The 8,415-nt window shown below is 43.5% G+C and overlaps 1 protein-coding gene across 14 annotated transcripts in view; it reads right to left on the minus strand.

The window, feature by feature from the left end:
• Window positions 1–5,518, minus strand: part of LOC103824732 (ubiquitin-associated protein 2-like) — a 195,825-nt gene extending 190,307 nt beyond the window's left edge. For 5 of the 14 annotated variants that reach the window (XM_050986324.1, XM_050986323.1, XM_050986320.1 and 2 more), the window contains exon 1: window positions 5,383–5,511. The gene's annotated coding sequence lies outside the window, so the exon portion shown is untranslated. Of the gene's footprint in view, window positions 1–792; window positions 2,191–5,382 lie in introns of those variants that run through there. The other 9 variants (XM_050986329.1, XM_050986328.1, XM_050986332.1 and 6 more) reach the window with 5 other exon arrangements.
• Window positions 5,519–8,415: the final 2,897 nt, after the last annotated feature.

An 8,415-nucleotide genomic window follows, 5' to 3' on the forward strand; every position in this document is an offset into this window, starting at 1 on the left:
GATCTTTGAGTAGTCACCAGCTGCAAATAGAATCTTTAATAAGTTGTGTCATCCCATTGTAGTTTTGTTAATATTAGTTAGAATAAGTTTAAGATTATTCATTATCTTGCTAATTTAGAGAATACTACAGTGAGTAACTATGTAAACATCCCTATCAAATGTACATAGTAAAGCAATGAGAGACACTTACTGTAGTAAGAGTCTGCGTTAAGTAAAAGAATTTACTTATTTTCTAAGAAAAGGAAGAAATGAGACAAAGTAGAAATTTTCCAGAGTAGAAATGCATTTTGATTTGGGTGAAATGTACATCTTTAAGTTGTCTTCAGTTTGAAACCATAGCTATTTAGTCAGACTGCCTGTTCTTGCAAAAGCCTAAGCTCAGAGAAACTGCTTCAGTGAAAGAGAGATAAAGAAGACAGAGAAAGATAGATAGAGAAAGATAGAGAAAGATAGAGAAAGATAGAGAAAGATAGAGAAAGATAGAGAAAGATAGAGAAAGATAGAGAAAGATAGAGAAAGATAGAGAAAGATAGAGAAAGATAGAGAAAGATAGAGAAAGAGACAGAGAGTGCTGAAAAAGGCAAGTCAACCTGACCTAAGAATTCTGTCTAATACCAAACTAATGCTAAATGTCCCGCAAAGTTTGTAAAATGAATATGTATGAACCTATTGTAAAATTGTCTACATTTGTATTTAGAGAGAAAAATAAAAAAACACCTGAAGATCCCAGGAGCACACATGCCATTTTAAGAGAACGATTCCCACATGCATCCAGCGCTGTAATAAACATACCAGCTTCACAACTTTCACAAAGGTGTGGAGTTTTGATTATCTCCGCAAAACACCTGAGGCGATTATAAAGGAGCTACTTCACCTTTCATCCTGGCACTCACTTTAACAAGCATAACCTGATTAGGAAAGTCATATGAAAAGCAGTACAAGTCAAAAATAGGTCTCAGAGAAGCAAAGAGGACATAATGGGCTATAAACAAGCAGATCGTATTAGAAAAAAAGCAAACTATGAATTCAACAAAATGCTCCAGCAGAATAACAATACATATTTCCTCTAGCACCTTCCATTCAAACATTTTGAAGTTGACAAACACAACACTAAATTTCTTTAATTTTCAGCTTACAAAGGGGATAAGTCATTTAGCTTCTCTTTTACCAAGGTGTCATGGTTTGACACTGGCACAATGCCAGTGCCCCCTTGAAAATACATTCTCCCTGGTGTCTACTGTGAGATGTGATCAGAAACAGAGCAAAGCAGGCTCCAGCTTAGGAATAAAAGGAAAAAAAAAACTTTATTAACTTACAATATAGAAAAAAAACACACAGAACCCAGAATGAAAACCTTCCAAACATTCCTCCTCCCCCCCACCAAATTTCCAATACATCACAGTAGGACAAGACCTTGGATTCTCAATTCAGTTACCACCCCTCAGATCACTAACTCTCAGTCCATCACCACCCTTCAGATAATCAATTCTCAGTTCATCAAGAAGAGAGGAGTCCCTCTTGTACCATAGGCTTCCCCAGGAAACACAGTTGAAACCTCTTGTGTTTCCATGTCATACATGGCACCGCCCGGAGAACATTTGCCATCGTGACATCTTCCTTCCATGCCCAGTGCTCTCACCACTGCACGTGGACCAGAGCTGATTCTAGGGTTCCCCTTTTAAGGATGCTATGCCCAGTTCCAAAAAAGGCAGTCTCTCACTTTTGGGACACCTGTCTCCCCCAAATTTCACCCCCTGGGGCCGAGGGGTCTCAAGAACAGAGATCTTCTCCTTCACTGAAGATCGAGGGCACCACCGCCCTCCTCACCCATCATCTCTGTTCACCCACTCCACATCACATCACTGCATTCTCTTGGCTCCGAGCCATTGCCTCCCCCTAAATGCAGTCTCTGTGTCACAGGAAAAAAATGGTTCTGTCCATGGCCATACAAGAAAAGTCCAGCCAAAGGCCACTCCATCATCTCCTCCAACCTAGAATTCTTCTCAACTTCTCTCGGACATCTTTCGCTTGCAAAAAATTGCATCACACTTGCCCATTTCCTGCTATTCTCTTTTCTCATTCAGCTCCAGGAGGATCAGCATTTGTAAGGTTTCCATCATCCAAGAAAAGGGTTAAAATCTCAGGTTCTGCCTGTCCAGAACTCCCACGCTGGCCCCGCTTCTAGCCGCACACACCCCCCCCCCCCCACCCCCGCCTCTTTCTCCTTCTCGGCCAGGCCGTGCTATCAAATTTCAAGGTGGCACAAGCAGAGGCACAGGCCCTCTCTCTCTCTCCCGGAATAGGGGGGGGGGGGGGCAGGCTGCCCGATACCTCTCAGTGTTCTTCCACCCTTCCATCCTGTAGGGGCCTTCACCTCCCTTCTCTGTCCAAGGCCCCAGCCTACATCACTCAGGCCTCGTGGCTTCCCCTCCCCCACCCAGCCCACAGCTGGGCAGGGCAGGTCTGAGCTTTCCCTTGGGAGTTCTCAGCTTTTAACACCCTGTGTTCTCAGAGGCGTATCCATGTCCTCAATGGCCACACCAGGTGCCAATATTCAAATCTGAGCACCTATTGGTTTGACCACAGCATCACAGAAAACTCACTTCCTCTCAAACCAGGACACAAGGCCATATGAGGCTTTTGCAAACCCAGGCACAGAAAACAGGTCTTCAGAGTCCTGCTCATGTGCTTTAACCAAATAAGAGTCAAAGATAAATTTTAAAAAATATTAAAATATATTCGTTTGTATTCCTAGTCTTTCATGAAGTACCTATTCAAGTACTGGTACCAAACATCACTTAAATTGCAACTAAATATTACTGTCATTAGCAATACTATCAATGGTAATCTTTAACAGAATATTAACAGTCCATGATACATAAATTTCTCAAGCACTATTAATCAGCATACTATTCTGCTACAATCAGTATCACTAGGAGGACACCAACAAATGTAAAACGTACAAAGGAACTGCATTCTATGAGTAAAGCATCACAGAAATCCATGAAAGAAATGTAAACCCCCAGAAGTCTACTCCTAAGTTCCATAAAGGTAGCTTAAAAATTGGAAAAAACTAAAAAAAAAAAAAAAAACCAAACCAAAAAACAAACAAACAAAAAAAAAAAAAAAAAAATAAACCAAAAAAACAAACACCCCAAACCAAAACAAAAAACAACACACCACCAAAACAAAGCAACCAAAACCCACACACACACTCCTGATAACAGACAAGATTTTTTTGGTTGGGTTTTCCCTTAGCTTCCTTAAATTTTAGTGGTGAGTCAGTAACTCCAAAGTCCTCCTGAACTGTCAAATTCTTTTGCAATTCATGGCACCAGGAGCTTTTTTGAGGACTGGCCAAAACAATGCAAGTGAAACAGTCTAAATTTCTGAATTTACATGCCTTTGTTTTTGTTATTATAAATGCTTTTTTTAAAAAATCAACATACTGATAAAACTGCAACTAGAACAGAGCTTACCCCATTCCCACTCCTCCCTACCCCGTTTAAATTGCTGAGGTCATAAACACAGCTGCCTTATTTTCTACAAAATTGATTTACACTAGTTAATCCAGTTTCTCAGTGTAACCTTCCAGGAGTCCCAAACATCATTAATGCTACAAAATTATTTAGCCTTGCTTGCTTTCAAGTTACCTAGTGTAAGGTTAAAAATATATTCTTCAAACTAGTTAGATCAAGCCACCACAGAAAGATCAGACCCAGGTATCAATATTGAGGGAATTACTAAAAGGCCCTAGTTCATATTAAAAAAGCAAAGCCTCGGAAGGCTGAATTGCTACCATTTGTTGTGAAAAGCTCTGCTTCAATGGCAAGTACTACTTCCCCTCCCCTCACATCCAGCTCCAATTTCTCTTCTTGAAAACATCTGCTCTCACACCAGAATAGCCTCTCCATTTCACCAGGCACCAACACTACCCCAGAGGCTATCTCACCTTGATCAGCTGCTGTATTATAAGCATTCAGTATTCACTCAAATTGAGATTACTAAGGACCAATTACTGCTTGGTAGCTAGAGACAAAGCAGGCTGACCCTTATGAGCTTCCCCTTACATAGCTCCACACCAAACTAGAAGTTTCTGTTCCATTAGACTGCATGTTCTTTTTGAAGGTAACCAAGCTACATGTCCATGCACCAAGTTCAAAGGTGCACCAGGTCCCTTTCTACATCCAGTTTCTTGCAGAAGGGTTTCTACTCGCTCACTTTTCTGCTACAATTTTCTTCAGCAACAATAGCAGACACAGAAGAGCTTTCTTTTTCTGTTCTTTTTTAATGAAAAAAGGCCACTTCAATAATAAAGCCCTGCACTGACTTGCAATTCTCAACAAGCACACATAGTCAGGGGTGAGGAAAGACTAAGTAGAAATGGTTAGCAGAAATCTCGAGTAACCAAGTGTTGCTGCCAATGTCAGCGTCATTGAATTCTGTAGCTGTGACTGTGACATAGCTACCCTACCGCACCAGTGAGAGAGCAATGGGGAAGGAGATAAAGAAAACATGAAACTAACACCCTACACAAGGCACAAATCAGTAGTTATTCACCTACTTGTTCCCTTCCCATGATGCCAGCCCTCCTTTGGCCCAACTCGAGATTAGAAAGAGACCCAAAGACGCCTCCCTCCACCAGATGCACTTATGAGAAAGGGCGAGGGGTGCAGTGGACCTTTCTTCACACCCACAAGCCCAAAGAACCAGGAGAAGCACAAATCCTTCAGGAGAGAACCCCCCCCAGCTATAACGAGATGAGAAATGAGAAGGGGGTGCAAGACCTCCTCTCCAGAATAGAAAAGGGCAGAAAATGAATGCACCTCTCCCGACACCCACCAGGTGGGCTTCTCCTCCCCACATGAACCCGGACTGGGGTAGGAGCTACCCGCACCCGCGGCCTACTCAGCGGCTCTTAACCACGCCCCTGAGAAAACGGGGGGAAGGGGGAAAGGTGGTAATCTAGAGCAGGACGAAGCTTCCCTTGGGCGGCCGCCAGCATAAGTAGGGCAGAGCCACCTCCCCTCACGCCACCACCCTCATTCCCCCCGCAGCTGGGAAGGGGCAGAAAGCCCAGTGGGGAAGGGCGGTCCTAGCAGACACCCGCCGCAGGGCAAAAGCTCACACCAGAATGAGAAACCGGCCCTAGGCGGCAGGCCCGTCCCAGGGCCTCAGACCGCTGAGAGTCCAACAGCCACCCCCACACGGTTAACATGGGAAGGGGCACTAGGCCTCCCTTGGGCGCACAAGTCCACCACAACCACCACACACACAGGGCAAGCAGCGAAGAAGGGGGCAGACGCGCGCGTATTCCCGTCCATCCGTTCCCACCCCCACTCCCCGCAGGAGGCAGCCCCGGCCCCCCTACGCGATACCTACCCAATGTGCTCACAAAGCAGCAGTGGCGCTCACCACCGTCACGTGACCAGCTGCCTGGCTCCCCCTCCTTCCGCACGCACGCGTGAGGCCGCTCCCCCACTATACGACATCATGTGACACACATTGCACTCTCCCCCTTCCGGGCACCTCATTCCTCACCGGTCCTTCCGTCTGCCCTGGCACGCATATAACCAGGGCTTTGCCCCTCCCCCCAAACGCCCGCAGAGCGGAGGGGTAGGCTAAACCCCTTCAAAGCTGCGCTGAGGGGAGGGGGGTCTTCTCTGCCCTGGCTCGTTGCCGTTGCCGGCTGCTCCGCAGACGGCTCTGAGAGAGGTCGCTCCGTGGAGGGTTGATGCGTTGGCGGAACCCGACCGGGAAGGGCATCTATGGGGACGGGCCAGCCCCACCTTAGCTCTCTGTCAGGCTGCGGAGAGACAAAGACTTAGCACCCTAGAAAGCAGCCTGGGCCATGGTGGGATGGGTTTAGGAACAGGGTGAACGTTCAGAATCATGGTTCAGTACCTCTCACTAGTCAAAGGAGCAGTTCGAACTAGGAGCTCTGAGTATTTTTGGCTTTATTTCTTTTAAAAAGTGGGCTTTATTTTCTGCCCTCCAGGATTTTGGCAGGAGTCATTTATGTTACATTTTAAAACTCATTTAGATTGCCAGATTATGTTTGTCAGGAAAATTAATCCACGATGTCAGAGATTTATGTCCAAAAAAGAGACAGAGTAGTCTTGTAACTTTATTTGAATAAAGAGGCCATGGGGCATTTCTCATGGGGTCTCTCAAACTGCTGGAGGACGCAGCCTCCTTTTTTCCAGCCACATTTCCCTCTTTTTCCCCATTGACTGAGGTACTTGAGAGGTACAGACTTCCCAAATTGCGTAATACCCAAGACCCTCTTCTAAAGTGCCTCCCCCCCCTTCTTTTTCTTTGTATCTCTGTTCTTTTCCCCTAAGTCCAAGAATTTAGTATGGCCTTGAGGGAGCAACAGTCTCTGTCAATTAGTGGAATTGCTATGGAATTGATGGTCCCCTCCACTGCTTCTTTCACCTATCAGTATCTGGCTTTATCTACCAGCAGGCCCACAGTTTGTAAAGACACATCCTTCTCATTCCTTTCAATCCCCCCTCTTCTTATTTTATAAATAATTGTCTTAATTTTTTTCTTCCTAGATTTTTTTTTTTCTGATTATTTGCAGTGACCTCATTTTCTGTCCTTTTGTAGCCATTTCTGGATCAGTAGGCACAGCTACTACTGCATCCCCTTGATCACATGCTGTATGAGCTGCACTAGACAAGGTATCATGCACGGTGTGAAAAATGCGTATTTTATGATTGGCTTTTCGCAAATATTAAAATGAATATTATATGTGTTGTGTTAGAAAGTAACGCTGTATTAATTCTCTTCAGTAGTGTGTTAAATATAGTTTTAGGTTATAAAAAAATGTTAAAATAGAAACTATGCTATGTAGCATACTTTTTTAAAAGAAAGGACTTGCAGCGAGATAGCAGCCACAGGACACCTAAATCTTTCAGAGAAAAAGAATTTATTGCCCTCTTATCAGAAGAAACTAACTTCTTCCCGCCTCGAAGGCGCTGTTAGGATTAGGAGGAAGAAGTTGACCCATGACCAGACCGAATCCTTTGTTTAAATGGAATTTATGCATCATGTATGAAGTGTATGAATATGCAACAGGCTATTGTTTTTAAGGGTTAATCCTTTGTTAACGGGTGTCCTTTTTCAGGCTTGTGCTGCCCAGAAAAAGGTACCCGGACATCCGTAACTCTTTGTTTTTATTGTCTCATATTGTCTTAATTCAAATTGTCTAAATTAATATTACTCTAATTGTATTACTATTTTTATAACTATTTTATTACTATTAAATATTTAAAATTTTAAAAAACAAGTGATTGATGTTTTTCACACACGGTAAAATCATTAGAGTTGCTATAGCACATAAGAGGAAAAACAGCATTGGTTTAGCCCATAGTCCATGAAAACATGTCCATCTTTTCTCATGTGTTCTATGTTTGGACTGGAACTGATGCCTTGAAAGGGCTGACCTGGAACAGAGACTAGACAGAGCCAAAAGAATAAAGTAGGTATCTATCAAAAGGCTTTAAAAGGATACACCTTGGGCAGAACAAGAGCCTGGCCATGGCTACACCCAAGATGGACCTAAAATGGTCACAAAATTGATGACCGGTCACAAGGTTTCACACTTTTATATGTTTTGGTCAATTTGCATACTGGGGTTGATTGTCCAATTACAGCTTCAGGTTATGACGTTCCATCCTCCTTGTTTTATCTCTTCAGTTCTCTGTTGTCTATGCTTTTTGGGCCTGAAACTTGTAACGGTTGTCCTTGGTCTCAAGCTGGAAAAGGATTGTTTTGTCTAACTACCCTGTGAAGAGAACTTACTGACACTTAATATGAAGCTCAGAGCTACACACCTAGGCAGCACAGAATCTGAGAAATATGAAAGCTAAAAATTAAGGCATCAATACATGAGCTTTCTTAATTTTTTTATCTGTTTTACTACGTTTCCATTGTCATCTATTTGCAAACAGATATTTGAGTCATTTAATTTTTCATGAACCTCTGCTAATAGATCATATACTTTGATTCCTAACTGATTGTCTTGAACTTGTGGTAGTAAAACAAGAACAATTGTGTAATATACCCCACATAATATATCCCTGACCAGTTTGGAGGTAACCTGCAATAAGCATGTTCGTCACAAATCCAACAATGCCCTTTCAAAGTCCAGGTTCCATTGTCAAAGGGGCTTTTCCATTTTTCATCATGATTTGGTGGGTCAAAATAGAGCTTGCTTCCTGGGCCTAACGGTCCTCCAACAATAGTTGCCCCACCATAAGAATCACAGTATTTGCTTTTCCTAGCTCCCACATGAGGTTTCCTGATGCAGCCCACCGGAGCCCAAGCTAGCTCTTAGAACTCCAGCACTGCACCAGGAGTGGGGAACTGCCTCCGTATGGGGATTTTCCAGAGGCAGAACCTTTAGAG

This window comes from Serinus canaria, chromosome W (genome assembly GCF_022539315.1).
Source record: "Serinus canaria isolate serCan28SL12 chromosome W, serCan2020, whole genome shotgun sequence".
Taxonomy (NCBI): Eukaryota; Metazoa; Chordata; class Aves; order Passeriformes; family Fringillidae; genus Serinus; species Serinus canaria.